At 43.8% G+C, this 19,764-nt stretch overlaps 1 protein-coding gene across 3 annotated transcripts in view; it reads right to left on the bottom strand.

The window, feature by feature from the left end:
- Positions 1-19,764, bottom strand: part of LOC106602927 (bifunctional heparan sulfate N-deacetylase/N-sulfotransferase 1) — a 113,996-nt gene that overhangs the window by 54,618 nt on the left and 39,614 nt on the right. Inside the window, exon 1 of one of the 3 annotated variants that reach the window (XM_014195943.3) lies at positions 3,263-3,610. The exons of 1 other annotated variant lie outside the window; for it this stretch is intronic. The gene's annotated coding sequence lies outside the window, so the exon portion shown is untranslated. Of the gene's footprint in view, positions 1-1,991; positions 2,207-3,262; positions 3,611-19,764 lie in introns of those variants that run through there. One more of the 3 variants, XM_014195942.3, reaches the window with a different exon arrangement.

Raw genomic sequence — 19,764 nt, 5'->3', positions numbered from 1 at the left:
TTTTTTCAGGTCATCAGCCACCCAATTGGATATCAATCAATGTGGCATTGGGTTGGTAGTTACCTCTGGGTCTGAGGCAGGGTTAAAACAAAGCATTAGCAATCTGAAAAGGCCTAGACCAGCACAATATGGGGAGGGTCAGGGAAGTGTAATCCTAAATATCTAATCCTGTTTATCTAGACTGGAGCAAATGCGCAAACAAGCGGCATATGAAGACAGACAGAGCCGAGGCAGTGGCCACAACCTGGTGTCCAACATGGGACACCTGCATAGATGGATCCAGAACATTTCCAGTAAAAAAAAATAATCAGTTTGAACTCTAAGGATTCAATGTGAACCAGTGAATAACATTTGTTCAATATAGCCTAAGCCTACAGAGAGGACATACAGTGCCTTCAGAAAGTATTCATAACCCTCGACTTAGTCCACATTTTGTTGTGTTGCAGCTTGAATTCAAAATGGATTAAAACCATTTTTCCCTCACCCATCTATTTACACACAATACCCCATAATGACAAAGTGAAAACATGTTTTCAGACATTTTGGCAAATGTTTTGAGAATGAAATACAAAAAGATCTAATTTACATAAGTACTCACACCACTGAGTCAATACATGTTAGAATCACCTTTGGTAGCGATTACAGCTGTGAGTCTTTCTGGGTAAGCCTCTAAGAGCTTTGCACACCTGGATTGGACAATATTTGCACATTATCATTTTTAAAAATGATTCAAGATCTGTCAAGTTGGTTGTTGATCATTGCTAGACAACCATTTTCAAGTCTTGCCATAAACTTCCAAGCCGATTTAAGTCAAAACTGTAACTTGGCACTCAGGAACATTGTGTGTCCTCTTCGTAAGCAACTCCAGTGTATATTTTGCCTTGTGTTTTAAGTTATTGTCCTGCTGAAAGGTGAATTTGTCTCCCAGTGTCTATTGGAAAGCAGACTGAACTGTGTTTTCCTCTAGGATTTTGCCGTCTATGACTGTTGATGGGTCTCCGATCACATGCTTAAAGAAATGAAGAGTGGTACTCAGTAATGTGTTGTGGATTTGCTCCAAAAATAACTATTTTCAGGACATAAAGTTCATTTCTTTGCCACATTTCTTGCAGTTTTACTTTAGTGCCTTGTTGAAAACAGGATGCATGTTTTGGAATATTCTGTACAGGCTTCATTCATTACACCCTATCATTTAGGTTAGTATTGTGGAGTAACTACAACGTTGTTGATCCATCCTCAGTTCTCTCCTATCACAGCCATTCAACTCTGTAACTGCTTTAAAGTCACCATTGGCCTCATGGTGAACGGTTTCCTTCCTCTCTGGCAACCGAGTTAGGAAGGACAACTGTATCTTTGTAGTGATTGGGTGTATTGATACACCATCCAAAATGTAATTAACAACTTCACCATGCTCAAAAGGGATATTCAATGTCTGCTTTACGTTTTTTTTTTTTTAACCAATCTACCAATAGGTGCCCTTTTTTGCCAGGCATTGGATAACCTCCCTGGTCTTTGCGGTTGAAATTCACTGCTGGACTGAGGGATCTTACAGAGAATTGTATGTGTGGTGTACAGAGATGAGGTAGTCATTAAAAAAATCATGTTAAACACTATTATTGCACACCGAGTGAATCCATGCTACTTATGTGACGTGTTAAGCAAATCTTTTGTCCTGAACTTATTTAGGCTTGCCAAAACAAAGGTGTTGAATACTTGACTCAAGACAATACAGCTTATCATTTAATTAATTTGTAAAACATTTCTAAAAACACAATTCCACTTGGACATTGTAGGTTATTGTGTGTAGGCCAGTGACACAAAATCTCAATTTAATCCATTTTAAATTCAGGCTGTAACACAACAAAATGTGTAAAAAGTCAAGGTGTGTGAGTACTTTCTGAAGGAACTGTAAGTGCCTAGCCTTCATAAGACCATACAATCACTTTTCTCCTCAATGGAGCTACTCTGCAGGAAAGCATCAGCCACAGTACCTTGTGAAGCGCGTCTGGAGAGCTCTATCCTCCCATGTCCACCTCGAGGGCCCTCCAGCAGCCTGTGTGTGCCCCTGCCAGGCCAGTCTCTGTTCGTGCTCCTCCACTCTCCACTCTGCTAGCTAATGCTGCTTGCCTACCTCCACAGGCGCTCTGCTCTTCTCTGCTCTCAGAGCTTTAGCACCACTTCACCACCAGCCTCACTAAGCTCGGCTCTGAGCTCACACACACACGCGCTGCTTACATCTGGTGACAAACACACACAGTCCGCCAGCCCAGCACACACTGTACCACCACTAGTGGTGCACGGGTCAGCTGTTTGTTCACCCGCCCGCAATTGCTAATAACCCACCCATAACCGCCCGACTATACGTGATAGTGAAAATCTGAAACCCGGACCCTAACCGCTAATACAGAAAAGGGACCGTATGCTACAGTCAGATGGCAGAAGGATTTTGAGAGAGGGTGCAGGATTTCTTTCTGCCTGATTTAGATACGTATCGGTTTATAATTTTAAACATTTTGGTAGGCTATTTGTTAGTCAATTTGCCTATAATTAGGAGCATACAGTTTCTCTTCTGTCATTACATGTTGCCCTAGAAGACTAAACAAACCCTTGCTCACCAGAACGATGTCATAAATCGATAAATGAATGCTTCAATCTAGTTGACGTCGGTAAAGTTCTGTCATCTCGGTTTCTTTTGCGGAGCAAAGACGTTTAGGGACCGGGGAGAAAATGCTCCTATATATATATATATATATATAAATATAAAGATTTGCTGTCCAAAATTATATCAGTTTGGCCGGTGGTAAGGAAATAGAAATCTTTGAAAACGACCCAACATGTTTCTAATAAGACTTCAGTTTGGCTTGGATACATATTTTATGTGGTTTAAACACTAAAATCGGCTTTTATTATGCTGATAAAACTAGCACCTCTACAGGTGGTATCTAACTGTGCATTCCCTTCCTCTCCAGATGCTGAAAGAATTAAATCAGAATTTTGCCTACATGTGAACTACAAGAAATGCATAATTCTGTAGGAGTGAATATTAAGGCTATGTGAGAGGTTATAGACCTAGTCAGTGTCCAGATTTCAGTTTCCAAATTTACCCATCTAAACAGTAGGCTACAGTTCCCTTGATGTGCCATAGGCCTATTTGAAGTCCCCATCTTGTGACAGTCAGACTTTGTATAGCGCCTCACAAATATCACTGATGTCTTCCTTTTTTACCACTTCACCAAATCTAGCCCAACATTACATTACTTACCCTTGTTTATTTTCAACTCTCCGTTTCGCAGCTTTTCTATTATTGAATTCAACTCCGACATTGTCCTTTTAGCATCCGTGGATCAATGTTAACTTTTTCTTCCCATTCCCAAAAGCATTTGGCGATAGGCTGTAGGCTATTTGGCACACGTACATTAAGGCCCTGAAGCTTAGGCTTACGCTCTAATGCCAGATAGCCTAAAATAATGAAACCTCAATGTATAAATTGCTAAGGTATTGTTTTCTCTTTATTCAATCCGCCCGCCACCCATCCACACAATATGTAACCGCGGGGACTGCAGGTTTTGAGTAAAACCACCACGCATCAATAAGCACCACGACTGCTCTGCTGGTCCAGTCCCTCTGCCAACCCTTAGAGAGGACTTGCTTGGACAGAGAGCGGGTTCACCCCCCCCCCCACGCACAGCATGGCCAGTGTTTGGTGTGAGCGGCGAGCCCACCCCGCTGCTTATCTAATGTGTGCTAATCTCCTGTCATTGGGACGGTGCTAACCCTGTGAGCTGTACCCCTGACATAATCCCCCCTATGGACTGACTCCGGCATGAGGGTAAGGGGATTACTGCCCGTTTGGAGGTGTCCTGTTTGTCTCCTGAAATTAAAAAGGAGGGAGGGGAGGGGGACAGGGGAAACGGCTGTGTTTTCAGAGATAAAGACTGGGGGAAGCGGTGGGTCTAAATCCAATATGATACACCACTGCACGCTTGTGCAATGTAGTTTACTTTGAATGCTCTACTGAAACAGCACAAATATGAAACATGAAAAGAGGCAGTAAACTGAAAGTCTTTCCATAACTGCTAAGCACTCGTCAGAATTCCAGTAGCGTTCAACCACCACTTGGCTGTCATAAAATGCATAATTGAATTGGGTCGCACTCAATCCATCTGTGACCATGATGAAATATCGCGCCCACAGACGGCCCGACAAGCAGATAGACAGACCGATCCCAACTACTGCTGCGGCTAGCGACGGATGTAGTAAATGTGGTACCAGCATGCAGTCACACTCCGATAAAGCACTACGGCGAAACAAAAAGGTAGGAGGCTAAAAACACCGCTGGTCCTGCTCACACTGCCCTACCCTGTGCTTTGACCTCTTTCTCCCTTCTCTCTCCAGATGAAATCTCGCGTCTTGTGACGGCCGGCCGCCCAACAACCTGCCCACTTGACCCTATCCCCTCCTCTCTTCTCCAGACCATTTCCGGAGACCTTCTCCCCTACCTCACCTCGCTCATCAACTCATCCTTGACCGCTGGCTACGTCCCTTCCGTCTTCAAGAGAGCGAGAGTTGCACCCCTTCTGAAAAAACCTACACTCGATCCCTCCGATGTCAACAACTACAGACCAGTATCCCTTCTTTCTTTTCTCTCCAAAACTCTTGAACGTGCCGTCCTTGGCCAGCTCTCCTGCTATCTCTCTCAGAATGACCTTCTTGATCCTAATCAGTCAGGTTTCAAGACTGGGCATTCAACTGAGACTGCTCTTCTCTGTGTCACGGAGGCTCTCCGCACTGCTAAAGCTAACTCTCTCTCCTCTGCTCTCATCCTTCTAGACCTATCTGCTGCCTTTGATACTGTGAACCATCAGATCCTCCTCTCCACCCTCTCCGAGTTGGGCATCTCCGGCGCGGCCCACGCTTGGATTGCGTCCTACCTGACAGGTCGCTCCTACCAGGTGGCGTGGCGAGAATCCGTCTCCGCACCATGCGCTCTCACCACTGGTGTCCCCCAGGGCTCTGTTCTAGGCCCTCTCCTATTCTCGCTATACACCAAGTCACTTGGCTCTGTCATATCCTCACATGGTCTCTCCTATCATTGCTATGCAGACGACACACAATTAATCTTCTCCTTTCCCCCTTCTGATAACCAGGCGGCGAATCGCATCTCTGCATGTCTGTCAGACATATCAGTGTGGATGACGGATCACCAGCTCAAGCTGAACCTCGGCAAGACGGAGCTGCTCTTCCTCCCGGGGAAGGACTGCCCGTTCCATGATCTCGCCATCACGGTTGACAACTCCCTTGTGTCCTCCTCCTAGAGTGCTAAGAACCTTGGCGTGATCCTGGACAACACCCTGTCGTTCTCCACTAACATCAAGGCGGTGACCCGATCCTGTAGGTTCATGCTCTACAACATTCGCAGAGTACGACCCTGCCTCACACAGGAAGCGGCGCAGGTCCTAATCCAGGCACTTGTCATCTCCCGTCTGGATTACTGCAACTCGCTGTTGGCTGGGCTCCCTGCCGGTGCCATTAAACCCCTACAACTCATCCAGAACGCCGCAGCCCGTCTGGTGTTCAACCTTCCCAAGTTCTCTCACGTCATCCCGCTCCTCCGCTCTCTCCACTGGCTTCCAGTTGAAGCTCGCATCCGCTACAAGACCATGGTGATTGCCTACGGAGCTGTGAAGGGAACGGCACCTCCATACCTTCAGGCTCTGATCAGGCCCTACACCCAAACAAGGGCACTGCGTTCATCCACCTCTGGCCTGCTGGCCCCCCTACCTCAGAGGAAGCACAGTTCCCGCTCAGCCCAGTCAAAACTGTTCGCTGCTCTGGCACCCCAATGGTGGAACAAGCTCCCTCACGACGCCAGGACAGCGGAGTCAATCACCACCTTCCGGAGTCACCTGAAACCCCACCTCTTTAAGGAATACCTAGGATAGGATAAAGTAATCCTTCTAACCCCCCCCCCCTTAAAAGATTTAGATGCACTATTGTAAAGTGGTTGTTCCACTGGATATCATAAGGTGAATGCACCAATTTGTAAGTCGCTCTGGATAAGAGCGTCTGCTAAATGACGTAAATGTAATGTAAATCAGTTCCAGTGGGTACAACTGATCCACCTGCTGCTGTAGCGCTCAGATCTCCACAGTCACTCTAAGAGGACTATTGATGTGACGTCCACTCGTGACACTCCTAATCGCAACCACTACAACAGGTTGAGAACAAAACAAAAAAACAAAAGGGCCATCTCTTGTTCTTTCAAATTCCTTTTCCTTTGAAAAGAAAGAATATAGCGTTCCACTGGAATTTCGCTATGTCATAGTCATGTTGTAGAGTTAGAACATATCCCATCCTGCAGTGCGCAACGAAGAGGCGGTGCTGCAGCCACTTCAAATGCCTTATACCTTTCGATTTTATGTTATGCGATGATGCAGTGATCATTTCTGTCTGTCACCTCAATTAGGACGATATGGCCTAAAAAATAAAAAAAATAAAAACACCTATATTTTTTTATTTATTATTATGGCCGGTTCACAATATACAGTACCAGGCAAACGTTTGGACACACCTAACCATCCAAGGGTTTATTTTTACTATTTTCTACATTGTAGAATAATAGTTTAGACATCAAAATGATGAACACATATTGAATCATGTAGTAACCAAAAAAAGTGTTAAAAATAAAAATCTATTTTATATTTCAGATTCTTCAAAGTAGCCACCCTTTGCCTTGATGACAGCTTTGCACACTCTTGGCATTCTCTCAACCAGCTTCATGACGTAGTCACCTGGAATTATTTCAATTAACAGGTGTGCCTTGCTAAAAGTTAATTTGTGTAATTTCTTTCCTTCTTAATGCGTTTGAGCCAATCAGTTGTGTTGTAACAAGGTAGGGGTGGTATACAGAAGATGAGTCCAAATTTCAGATGTTTGGTTCCAACCGCCGTGTCTTTGTGAGACGCAGTGTAGGTGAACGGATGATCTCCGCATGAGTGGTTCCCACCGTGAAGCATGGAGGAGGTGTGATGGTGCTTTGCTGGTGACACTGTTGGTGATTTATTTAGAATTCAAGGCACACTTAACCTGCATGGCTACCACAGCACACAGCAGCGATACTCCATCCCATCTGGTTTGTGCTTAGTGGAACTATCATTTGTTTTTCAACAGGACAATGACCCAACACCTCCAGGCTGTGTAAGGGCTACTTGACCAAGAAGGAGAACTGCATCAGATGATCTGGCCTCCACAATCAACCGACCTCAACCCAATTGAGATGGTTTGGGATGAGTTGGAAGGCAGAGTGAAGGAAAAGCAGGCAACAAGTGCTCAGCATTTGTGGGAACTACCTCAAGACTGTTGGAAAAGCATTCCAGGTGAAGCTGGTTAAGAGAATGAGTCAGAATGCGCCATTCTGTGTGCAATTTTTAACTGGCTAAATTGATTCTGGAAACACAACGCCAGAGCTATTACCATAAATCAAGCGAGGAGTGGAACATGTGTCTCAGACAGACATAAATCTACATTGTTCTCTTGTTTACTAAAAGTGGGATGTATATTTCTTCCCTAACCTTCAGAAGAATATTGGGAGGTGATTTATTTGAAAATAAAATGTAAGTGCATTTTTTTACTTAAAAAAAAAAAAAAAAATCTGGGATTGTTCCTTTAAAGTTGTATTAACTTCAGTTCGTGATTCCTGTGGGAGTACCCTTGGATGTTGGAGGATCACACAAGGCATAGCACGTTACTGGGGATAATTGGAAGCGGTGTGCAAATACTAGCTCGTATGAACAGGGTAGCCATTCCGCGCCAAGCCCAGATGCTTGGGAGCACCTTCGTCCCCCCTTCTTAATTAGGCTGCACAACACGGCAAAAGGACGCTATTTATAGCTGCTTTAACAACTGACAGACATCACCCAGAGACAGAGGCAGGCTGGGGAAACACACAAACCTTACCTTTATTAGAGGACACAGGCACTTTTTTTGCTATGGCCTCTGAATTTGAGAGAGATTCAGGCTACGGTCATCGGAGTTGTGGCAAGTCACACCTAAAATCTTATTTTCAGAGAGGTTGGGAGGATACAAAGACTACCTGCCTTTGTTAACCAATGACAAGACTGCACTATACAGTATGCAGTGGCGCTTCTACACACCCAGCCCAGTATGAGATAAAGGTCTTTAAATGGTTAATTCATAATCCCTATAATGACATCCTAGACATTGCTGTGCCCTTGACCCGTCTGGATTACAACGCACAACAACTCATTAAACAGCTTCTATCTGGCTGAGACCAGCCAGCCAGCCGTCTGAGTGATGCCAGGTAGGGCCCCCCAGAGGACGATGTATAGGTAGGGCCCCCCAGAGGACGATGTATAGGTACACACATCACAGACAAAACTAAACTCATCCTGATCCCATAGCTTTACATCGTGCTCTATTGATTGGAACCAACTGCACAAATAGCACACGCTTACATGCCTTTTCTTTACCCATGTTGTTTTTTTTTGTTTAAATAAGCCTAAGGGCGCCATCTGTTCCATTACCGGCGATTAGACCAGGGCTAACATGATTGTTTAAGTCGTCAGCATGCTTCAGTTCGGCTGCCGGCTAGCCAAAGTGGGCTAGGCGAACCAAACGAGTGTGCTCGCGTACTCCCTTAAAAGACCTTTCGCTTAATTTTTATATTGAAAAAGCAGCAATGGTACCGTTTGTCCATTTTGAGATGCCGTAGTCAGTATACACTTCATCAAAATAGTCAGAATTAATCTAATATGCACGAACTCTATTGAACTGTTTCGGCTGGGAAGCATGCGGACGCCTTAAGTGGATTGCTCGGAGCGCGGGTGTGCAGATATGTCCGTTATGCGAGACACAACTGGATGTCTAAACTAAAACCCTTTTAAGAAACTCAAAAACCTCCCCTGGTTCATTTGCCCACTACCTCAGTTAATCATGTTACTTCCTGAAAGAAAAGAGGATCTGAGGCAATAGCACTGTATTAAATCATGGTAGAGGCTGCAGATCCGTAGGTAACAGTCCCGTCCCGCCACCCTGGATCCCTTTTCCCCAAATCTGAAGATCCGAATCACAATCTGCGTTTTGTGTTTGATTACCTCTACTTTACGCACCAATTGTTGTTGTCACCCTCCCTTCCCATTTCTGTTCATCTTGAAGAATTATCATTCAAGTTTTACCTGTGAAACACCCATATAGCATCTACATACCAACCATTTGATCTGAATCGGTTTCATGGGGATTTTCATTTAGATCTTGAGTTAGTGTTGTTTTTGAATTATGTACCTTGAGCAAATTTTTTAGCAAATGGTGTTAAACTATAGCATAGCCTCCCTGTGTTTAGTTTCAATCAATGCACATATTTTGTCTAGAGGAACAATCCGGGGCCACTCCGTTAAATGAATAGGCTTAACTTTCTACTCTGAACTATTTGTATTCTTTTCATTTCCAGTTAATCAGCTCCCCTCTACCTCGATGCGGAATTAAGCTTTGATTTTCCACATTACAGCAAGCTTTCAGTGGGAGAAGCCAACATACAACCAAGGCCTCTGTGGGAGTTCAGCGATAAGGAACAGATTTCTGTGGAAAAGGGTTAGGAATGAAAGCAGTCCTGAGAACTCACCCATACTAGCTTGGATGTGTGGCGCTTGGATGCGTGTCCGTTGTAAGGCTAGAAGGTGAGAATTATAGAAAGCATGTTGCTCATCCCACTGTCCACCTCTAAACTTCAGCAGAGAGCCAATTTACAAAATCTATTTTGGTCCCAGCTGGCACCCGCACTTCCTCATTAATCTTAATTTCAGAGAGGTGGAATAACAGACATCACCAGATACTGGTAACCTTGTTAAACCACCATGAAAAACAGCAGACAAATACAAAAATATGTTCCAAGATGACACTCAATTCATTCTAGAAGAACGTGTGCATTATTTAACCCAGGGCAGGATAATATACATTCCATTTTAAAATGAAAAGAGAGGGTGTACACACACCTCTATCGAGGGTCCCGCTACAGGAAACATCCACAGCACTAGTGTTTGTCAGCTTCCATATCCCCATTAGCTGTAGACAATGAACAGGCAGTGAACAAATGAGAGTGTGAGGAGGAAGTAAACTATACTAGGACCAGAAGACAGAGGTTGGTAAGGTTTAAGAGAAAGGGGAAAAAAAGCTAAGGAACGCCAAGATTGATACATCAGCTCGTCATGATCCAAGCGTAGAGGAGGCAGAGTTTACTCCAATGGATTGTAAAGGAAAGCAATAGGATTTGCCTTCCCAGAGATGTATCACGAGCACTACCAATTAAAACGTCAGGAGCTCTCACAGCTATTGATCTTTTACAGGAGAAATTGTTTGTTACACCTTCAATGATGCATACAGTGAATTGGGGAAGTATTCAGACCTATTGACTTTTTCCACATTTTGTTACGTTACAGCCTTATTCTAAAATGGATTTAATAAAAGATCCTTAATCTACACACGATACCCCATAATGACGAATGTATTACAAACAAAAAACAAATACCTTATTTACATAAGTATTCAGACCCTTTGCTATGAGACTCGAAATTGAGCTCAGGTGCATCCTGTTTCCATTGATCATCCTTGAGATGTTTATACAACTTGATTGGAGTCCACCTGTGGTAAAGTCAATTGATAGGACATGATTTGGAAAGGCACACACCTGTCTATATAAGGTCCCACAGTTGACAGTGCATGTCAGAGCAAAAACCAAGCCATGAGGTCAAACAAATTGTCTGTAGAGCTCCGAGACAGGATTGTGTCGAGGCACAGATCTAGGGAAGGGTACCAAAAAATGTTTTGCACCATTGAAGGTCCCGAAAAACACAGTGGCCTCCATCATTCTTAAATGGAAGAAGTTTGGAACCACCAAGACTCTTACTAGAGTTGGCCGCCCAGCCAAACTGAGCAATCGGGGGAGAAGGGCCTTGGTCAGGGAGGTGACCAAGATCCCGATGGACACTGGAAAGAGTTCCTCTGTGGAGATGGGAGAACCTTCCAGAAGGACAACCATCTCTGCAGCACTCCACCAATCAGGCCTTTATAGTAGAGTGACCAGATGGAAGCCACTCCTCAGTAAAAGGCACATGACAGCCTGCTTGGAGTTTGCCAAAAGGCACCCAAAGGACTCAGACCATGAGAAACAAGATTCTCTGGTCTGATGAAACCAAGATTGAACTGTTTGGCCTGAATGTCAGGCATCACATTAACGGTGAAGCACGGTGGTGGTAGCATCATGCCGTGGAGATGTTTTTCCAGCGGCAGGGACTGGGAGACTAGTCAGGATCGAGCGAAAGATGAACAGAGCAAAATGCAGAGAGATCATTGAGGAAAACGTGCTCCAGAGCACTCAGGACCTCAGACTGAGACAAAGGTTCACCTTCCAATAGGACACGACCCTAAGCACACAGCCAAGACAATGCAGGCGTGGCTTCGGGACAAGTCTGAATGTCCTTGAGTGGCTCAGCCAGAGCCCAGAATTGAAGCCGATCTAACATCTCTGGAGAGACCTGAAAATAGCTGTGCAGCGACGCTCCCGTCCAACCTGACAGTTCTCGAGAGGATCGGCAGAGAAGAATGGGAGAAACTCCAAATACAGACATGCCAAGCTTGTAGCGCCATGCCCAAGAAGACTCGATGCTGTAATCCCTGCCAAAGTCGCGTTAAAAGTATTAAGTGTCTGAATACTTATGTAAATATGATATTTATTATTATTTTTTTTATGAATTAGCAAAAAATGTATCTATTTTAGAATAACATGCTGACCAGACCGGACACGTCGCATGGGCGAGCGTCGCAAAATAAATTTAGAAATCCATGTTATTCAATTATTGCACCCACACTGCTCGCGCGTGGGTGCCAATGAGCATCTGCGATGCCAAGGGCTAAAATAGAACTCCTTTCTATTTCTGACGCATATTGCGCTGAAAGTCCTGCCTCTCCCATCTCCTCATTGGTTTATAGAAGCAGGTACCCACGTGCCATCTCCTCATTGGTTATACCCACATAGGTGACTGAAAGACGAAATGTTTTGCCAGTTGTCGTGGTAAAAGTGTAGATGCCAATCACCATATAAATTCAAAGCTGAAAAAGCCTGGAAGGAGGAGAGATGACTAGAAACGATTCGGTTGGCCGTTTTATGTGTGGATTAATTGTCGGAGTAGAAGACCTTGTGCATTTCAGGTAAAATAACAACTCAATGTTATATCCCAGGACAAATTAGCTAGCAACAGCAAGCTAGCTAAAGAGGACAAATTAGCTAGCAAGTGCAAGCTAACTAGCTATACATGTTTAATGCTTTTCGACCTGTCCCCAAATTAATTTAATTGGTTCAGAGTTTGTTTTGATATTTTAACCTGCGTGTCGTGATCACGTTTGGTGTGGGGGGACAAAATAAATGTATTCACGATAGCACACGCGCGCAGCCGGTTTGGGTTCCGGATAAGAGCGTCTGCTAAATGACTTAAATGTAAAATATGTAAGGCTGTAATGTTTATATATTAATTTATTTATTTGTATTTTTTTTTTTTTTACAAAAAAAAGTGAAGGGGTCTGAATACTTTTCGAATGCATTGTATGTTTACAGAGTACTGCAGCTGGGGGAAATAAACTGCAGACAACTCTTAGTCTACAGTTGTATGGAGATAAATATGGCAGTTTGGCCTCCTTGAAACCTTGGCTCAGTTCTCTGAAAATGCCATCGCACTCGCACACACCGCCACCCCCTAAAAAAGTGGCACAGAGGGCCAATAGCCCTCAAACTGCGCCTGTGGATTTGCAACAGCGAAAAACCAATTTGTGCTGACAAGCACAGCAACACAGATGAATTAAGAAGAGTTGAGAGGTTATTAGAATCGGCCCATCTGTGGCATCGGTTCAACAAACACAGACTTAAGAAGCAATTAAATAATCACCAGCTAACAGATGGTAGGCCAAGCGCTGGCATACCTACCTGCTTTCTTCTCCGTATTGCTTTAGGTGGTTTGTACACAGTCTGCCCTGACAACATTTACTGACACTCAGAGACAAGGCACCATAGTACGCACTGCTCACACAGCCCTGATCATAACCACTTGCCAAAACATGAGCTTCCTCTATAGTCTATTCCAGCAGTATTCAACTCTTACCCTACGTGGTCCGGAGCCTGCTGGTTCTGTCCTACCTGATAATTAATTGCACCCACCTGGTGTTCCGTGACTAAAGCAGTCCCTGATGAGAGGGGAGTCATTTTTGGAAAAATGCAGTTGAACTGGCTTTGGAGGTCCAGAGTCAAGTTTGAGTGATCTATACAGCTGCATCTTAATGGCTAAAAAAGTGGTGCGCAGCTCAATTTACAGTGGACAATAAGACGGAAAGGGGGTGAGTTGGGCATTATCAACATCCCCAAACAGCTCCCTTGGGTCCCATTGTTTAAGTCTATGGTCGAAGCATGCGGACTGCTCATCCTCACTGGCACTTGTAGTCACAGTGTCCTGTTTGAAACTTATGACTGTGCATTTAGAAAATGGAGCAAATGGAACCACAGGCATGGGCTTCACCACTAACCATTTATCATATGCATTAGCAGGGTTCCCTGTGGAGACGACATACCGGTACTTTATTACATACATTCTTAAGGCTGTGGTGAGGGGGTTGTTTCTCCCATAACTCGGTTCTCACCTCCAACCCTCTCTGGCAAAGCCTCATGAGGTGGAAGGGCAAATTGAGTGCTTCCTGAACTATCCATTAGGCCAATAATCTTTACACTACTGGCTTTGACTTTTGGCTCAGTAAAACCGCAAGAAGTCTAGACTGTTTTGTAACAAACGGAGGCTAAAATAAATATGCTCTTACTTTAATGGAGCACAGTCAATAAGAACAAGAGGGGTAGGGCTGCAAAAGGCGATTGAAGGTGCATAGCGGCACTGGAAACGTGTTGATTGCATGCCAGCCTTTTCTCAGAACTCTGAGCGGGAGATAGACAGCAGTGAGATGTATGACTGCACGTCTTCTTGAATCAGCGATGCCGTTCTGAAACACTAGGGATGGCTCGGGCTGCAGCACGCATCTTAAAACATCCAGATCAATGACACTCCCTGCGTTTTTGATTTGAGGTGCCAACGAGTGAGACTGTCGCACCTTTTCTCTTCCACTCTATATCCACTCTTACCATGAGCAAACACCACAACCAATATCTTCCGCTTTGCTGGGTCCCTTAACTTAAATGACTGAGATTGGCGTACAATTGGACAGATCAGATCAAACTCAATAGCTAATACATATCGACCCTGAAGAAATAATTATGAGTAATTCAGAATGTGCAAACCTTGCCTTGTCAGTAGGCGCAGAGCGAATGGACATTTTAGAGCCACTTGTAGTTACCAGTCTATTTCCCTTAACTGAGAACAGCAATGTGCTGTTATACTGAATACTACTAACCCCCATTTCCTCTCGGTTTGTGTGTCCACCATGACATGACATTAAACACGCCCTAGGTTTTTCAAACTACGTATTTACATTTTTTTAGTGGGTAGATCAGCTTTAAAAAAATTGCAGATAGATTGTGGCTTCAATCAATGTTGTTATTATCTGCATAATTTCCCATCCCCCATATTTATTTAGTAAGAAATACAGTACCAGTCAAAAGTTCCAAGGGTTTCTCTTTATTTTTACTATTTTCTACATTGTAGAATAGTAACGACATCAACACTACGAAATAACACAAATGGAATCAAGTAGTACATTTACATTTAAGTCATTTAGCAGACGCTCTTATCCAGAGCGACTTACAAATTGGTGCATTCACCTTATAATATCCAGTGGAACAACCACTTTACAATAGTGCATCTAAATCTTTTAGGGGGGGGGGGGGGGGTTAGAAGGATTACTTTATCCTATCCTAGGTATTCCTTAAAGAGGTGGGGTTTCAGGTGTCTCCGGAAGGTGGTGATTGACTCCGCTGTCCTGGCGTCGTGAGGGAGCTTGTTCCACCATTGGGGTGCCAGAGCAGCGAACAGTTTTGACTGGGCTGAGCGGGAACTGTGCTTCCTCAGAGGTAGGGGGGCCAGCAGGCCAGAGGTGGATGAACGCAGTGCCCTTGTTTGAGTGTAGGGCCTGATCAGAGCCTGAAGGTACGGAGGTGCCGTTCCCCTCACAGCTCCGTAGGCAAGCACCATGGTCTTGTAGCGGATGCGAGCTTCGACTGGAAGCCAGTGGAGAGAGCGGAGGAGCGGGGTGACGTGAGAGAACTTGGGAAGGTTGAACACCAGACGGGCTGCGGCAAAGTAAGCAAAGTGTAAAACAAAAACAACCAAAAAATATTTGAGATTCTTCAAAGTTGCCACCCTTTGCCTTGATGACAGCTTTACACACTATTGGCATTCTCTCAACCAGATTCATGGAATGCATTTCAATTAACAGGTGTACCTTTCTTTACTTCTTAATGCGTTTGAGCCAATCAGTTGTGTGGTGACAAGGTAGGGGTGGTATACAGAAGATATACCAAATAGGGCTAAGACCAAGTCCATATTATGGCAAGAACAGCTAAAATAAGCAAAGAAAAATGACAGTCCATCATTACTTGAAGACATGTCAGTCAAAGAGGAAAATGTCAAGAACTTTGAAAGTTTCTTCAAATGCAGTCGCAAAAACCATTAAGCGGTATGATGAAACTGGCTCTTATGAAGACCGCCACAGGAAAGGAAGACCCAGCGTACCTTTAATGGACTTATCCTCCGCAGCAGAGTTACCAGCCTCAAGAAATTGCAGCACCAATAAATGCTTCAGAGTTACATTGGTCAGAGTTCAAGTAACAAATGCATCACAACATCAACTGTTCAGAGGAGACTGCGTGAATCAGGCCTTAATGGTCAAATTGTTTCAAAGAAACCACTACTAAAAGGACACCAATAAGAAGAAGAGAATTGGTTGGGCCAAGAAAAACGAGCAATGGACATTAGACCAGTGGAAATCTGTTCTTTGGTCTGATGAGTCCAAATTTGAGAGTTTTGGTTCGAACCAATGTGTCTTTGTGAGACGCAGAGTAGGTGAATTGATGATCTCCGCATGTGTGGTTCCCACCGTGAAACATGGAGGTGGTGAGATGGTGCTTTGCTGGTGACACTGATTTATTTAGAACTCAAGGCAGATTTAACCAGCATGGCTACTACAGCATTTTGCAGCGATGCGCCATCTCATCTGGTTTGCACTTAGTGGGACTAGGACTATCACTTGTTTTTCAACAGGACAATGACCCAAAACCCACCTCCATGCTGTGTAAGGGCTATTTGACCAAGGAGGAGAGTGGAGTGTTGCATCAGATGACCTGGCCTCCACAATCCCCCGACCTCAACCCAATTGAGATGGTTTGGGAGGAGTTGGACCGCAGTGAAGGAAAAGCCGCCAACAAGTGCTCAGCATATGTTTGAACTCCTTCAAGACTGTTTGAAAAACATTCCTCATGAAACTGATTAGCTCAAACACATTAAGGAAAGAAATTCCACAAATTAACAAGGCTGTTTATTGAAATGCATCCCAGGTGACTACCTCATGAAGCTGGTTGAGACAATGCCAAGAGTGTGCAAAGCTGTCAAGGCAAAGGGTGGCTACTTTGAAGAATCTCAAATATATGTTCATTTGTTTAACACTTTTTTGGTTACTACATAATTCCATGTGTTATTTCATAGTTTTGATGTCTTCACTATTATTCTACAACGTAAACCCTTAAATGAGTAGGTGTCCAATCTTTTGACTCGTACTGCAAATATAAAATTATATTTTCCTTTATTATTTACCCCTAACCCTACCACCCCTCCCCTAATTGGAGCAAACTAATGAACACCACCACTTAGGCTTCTACTTCCAGATTATACATACATTTTACAGACACAACCTCTATTGTGACATATACTTTCTTTTGGTTCAATTTTAGTCCCATTCTTCACTACGTATTTTGACTACATTCTAATGAAAAACAAAGCATTATATCTGTGGAGTTAAATACTCACAGCGATTAGAGGCCTTGACTGTACAGTGTGACCTTACTATCAAGTTACACAGGGGATACAAAGTTACACCACTGTTAAGGTTAAGATGACAAGGCGCCGGGACTGGAGAAGCGGGGCGTCAATGCACTTGGGAGCAATTGGCATCAGGGCAACAGCATTTCACTAAAATGGGGTCATTTCACACTGAAGTTCATCCACTTTAGGCCATTACATTCCCCCTGCTCCAATGGTGTCACTGTTGGGGAGAAGAGGAGACGAAGGGTGGGGTGATGGACTCAAAACGCACAGGGAGTCCAGTCTGGTGGGGAGGGAGGGGGGCCTGCAATAACACTCCGATGGATGAGGCATGTTCAGAGGTAGCTGACTGGAGCACACCACTGGGAGAAGACATTTTCCTCAGAACATAAAAATAATATTTTTTCCACTACACCATCCCCTTTCAGCACTGGTGTACAAAACGCATTGAAATAGTAATTTGACAAAAAAAAAGAAAAGTAAAACGCAGTGATGCATTTATTTTATTTCTTTAACCAAGTCAGTTAAAAACACTCACAATGATGGCCTACCGGGGAACAGTGGGTTAACTGCCTTGTTCAGGGGCAGAACAGATTTTTACCTTGTCAGCACGAGGACTCAATCCAACAACCTTTCGGTTAATAGTCCAACACTCTAACCACTAGGCTACCTGCCACCTCAATGAACATTGACATTTTTCCAAGTCAGGAGATTTTAATTTCTATGAACAATACTCTCACGACAACACAATCTGTTGGCATTACAGGAACATGAGAAACAGACAAATAACATGACTGCTCTTTTTATCCTGAAAGAACTGCCACACACACACACACACACACACACAATTAAAAAACTTACAAAATGATTAAAGAGAAAATAGGCAATTGTTCAGACATGACAGCTTGAGCATATGTGACTAAAGCAGGATTACCACACCAAATATCTTACATAACTACCATATGCACATCGTTCTGTAAAAATAATACCAGACATAAAATGCAACCAAACTAAATAAAAGGAGAATAGAAGCCTGGCATGGACACTGAGCAAGAGTATAGAGGGAGCTTGAGAGGGGAAGGGAGAGCAAGAGAAAGGAGGTGAGAGTGAGCGTGGCGAGTCACCTTTACTATTTAATTTGGCTTGGTGAGAGGAAGGCAGGTGAGGGAGGGGTAAGTTTAATGTGGCCCCCTCCTCCCCCGCCATTGTAATTGCCAGCTTGCAGAGAATTCCTAAACACAACATGCCATTATTAAAAGGGTACAGGCTAGTACTCAGCCATTCAGATAATTGAGTTGAACAGCAGCTGAAGAGAGTGGCGATGGGGTCTTGTTCGAGCAGTGCCGTGGGGGTAGGGGTGGAGGAGGGAGGGGGATTGAAACATTTCCGCGCTCTCGCTCTTTCACAGCATAACCAACGACGTTCATGGACTTGTGTTTCCGGCTTTTTCCTTCTCCAAGTGAGTTACGGATATGGAATTAATCTCTTACGTGTCAGTATTTGGATCTGAGCGTAACAATTAAATGTGAAGACTGCCTTAATGCTCAGGGAGCAGAGATGGAACCCAAAGAGCTGGTGATAAAAAGCAGGGCCTTGCAATAGTAGAATTGTCTGTCTCTCTCCGTCAGTGTGTGTGTGTATTCTAAAAGAAAAGGCATGCATACTGAAACAACGTGGAAGATTACGTTTCAGGGTGAAGCAAGCAGGTATTAGGCCAATAATCAGCAGCATCATCTCACTCTCTGAAAGGGGCCCACCTTTCATTCTTCCTTCCCTGCATTTAGTGCTGAGCGATTAAACATTTATTTTATAAACTAGTAATTGACCGTCATTGGTTCAATTATTTGAATACCATTTCGTTCAGGGTTTTTCTATGAGCTCAATGTGCAGTTTCTCCAGACATGGCTCTACAGTGCGACCATTTTACTCATATTTGCGGCTAAATATTTTGCTGCGCGACCTGGAATTTTAATTTAGGAGTACCAGTGGAACTAGAAAAATGGATTGTGTATGTGTGCCATTCAGAGGGTGAATGGGCAAGACAAAGGATTTAAGAGCCATTGAATGGGGTATAGTAGTAGGTGCCAGACGTACCGGTTTGTGTCAAGAACTGCAATGCTTCTGAGTTTCACGCTCTTAGTTTCCCGTGTGAATCAAGAACGGTCTACCACCCAAAGGACATCCAGCCAATTTGACACAGCTGTGGGAAGCATTGGAGTCAACATGGGCCAGCATCCCTGTGGAACACTTGACATCTTGTAGAGTCCATGCCCAGACAAATTGAGCCTGTTCAGAGGGTCACACTCAATGTTAGGAAGGTGTTCTTAATGTTTTGTACACTCGGTGATCGGGAGGGAGAGCGAGCAGTTGCTTGATTGCTTCGCAATACATCTCTGCCTGAAAATACATGATCTAAGTGACCGTTGGTATTGATTTTGTCAGATAGCATAGGCAGCAACTCTACAGAGATGAGATGATGACTTAATAAAGTCGTCAAATAAAACAAATGTAATATACAACTGTGATATTTTATTAAAGTAATGTGAATAAACTATGGTTAAGTGATAAGCAGTAATGCAGTCATTACCATCATAGGAGTTCTATTAATTGTATTCTGTGTTAGAGAATTCAACTCGCATAATACAGAGTGCATTTAATGTAAACATAATAATCGAAATCGAAGTCTGATTATTTTGTAATAATCAAACTGAAACAGGCCTCAAAAAGC

This window comes from Salmo salar, chromosome 04 (assembly GCF_965601325.2).
Source record: "Salmo salar chromosome 04, fSalSal1, whole genome shotgun sequence".
Classification (NCBI taxonomy): domain Eukaryota; kingdom Metazoa; phylum Chordata; class Actinopteri; order Salmoniformes; family Salmonidae; genus Salmo; species Salmo salar.
Note: the sequence above shows the minus strand (reverse complement) of the source record. Positions and strands in the feature narration are given on the sequence as shown.